The sequence below is a fragment of the Aplysia californica genome, unplaced genomic scaffold (genome assembly GCF_000002075.1).
Source record: "Aplysia californica isolate F4 #8 unplaced genomic scaffold, AplCal3.0 scaffold00005, whole genome shotgun sequence".
Classification (NCBI taxonomy): Eukaryota; Metazoa; Mollusca; class Gastropoda; order Aplysiida; family Aplysiidae; genus Aplysia; species Aplysia californica.
The window spans coordinates 3,388,676-3,389,606 of record NW_004797275.1 but is presented as its reverse complement, the minus strand read 5'-3'; the positions used below and the strand labels follow the sequence as shown (position 1 = coordinate 3,389,606).

Sequence of the window (931 nt, the reverse complement as noted above, 5' to 3'; positions counted from 1 at the left end):
CCCACCCCAATCACCCGTTGATAGATGAAAATGATAGATCAAAAAATGAATAAATAAGGTCTACCAGTAGCTCCCTTCAACTTCTCATCATAAAGTTGAACTTCTCTGAAAGGAATTAAACTGTCGTTTAAATTCTAGTGGGACCTATGGTAGATTGGTCTATAGGGGAGTATAGTCTTTTAATCTCGAGTTTGCGTATCGCCATAAACTCTGCATTTCCACATGCGGGTGGTAAAATAAATATTACAAGTACATTGCTGTTCTTTTCTTTGCCTCTGTTATTCAAATCTGTCTGCATTACTTAACCCTGCTCTAAACAGCCGTTATTGCATCACACACGAACAAAACACGGCACGTGTCCTCATGGCGTTATGGAAGATTTAAAATAAAGTTTTAGTGAGCGTTTTACGGCACTTGCATCACAATTAGGTCACATAAGCGACGAAGATTACAGGTGTCACAAGAAAGTAACAAACACGAAAAAGGAGAAGCAATCAGAATGATAAATGTTTGTTAGGTCAGAGGCAGCAAACCAACCACACCAGAGCACCATATCTGATTTTCTTGTGTCCATATAGCTGTAAGAGTAGAAACGGATAAAAGTCTCAAAGTGTATGTCAACCCTTGTTTTTAGCGTTTTGGCGAAATGTGATGTGGATTGTGCAAAATTGTGAGTAATTACCGTATTTAATTTTATTGAGGAATGTAAGTAGTTTTATTGGGACGAGGATCGCAGCTGGGGATTGTGGGGGAGGTGGGTTATTTCTGTGGGCTTTGAGTATCTAAAGGGAATGAAAACGTAATAATAGGGAAATACAGAGGAAACGTACTACAAGACCAACAGGGTGAAATACCGAGAAATTCGAGAAACAGAGAGAGAGAGAGAGAGAGGGAGAAAGAGAGAGAGAGAGAGAGAGAGAGAGAGAGAGAG

General features: G+C 39.7%; 1 protein-coding gene across 1 annotated transcript in view; it reads right to left on the bottom strand.

Annotated features, from left to right (window-relative positions):
* Positions 1-931, bottom strand: part of LOC101864186 — a gene marked incomplete in the record, with an annotated part of 17,971 nt that overhangs the window by 2,934 nt on the left and 14,106 nt on the right.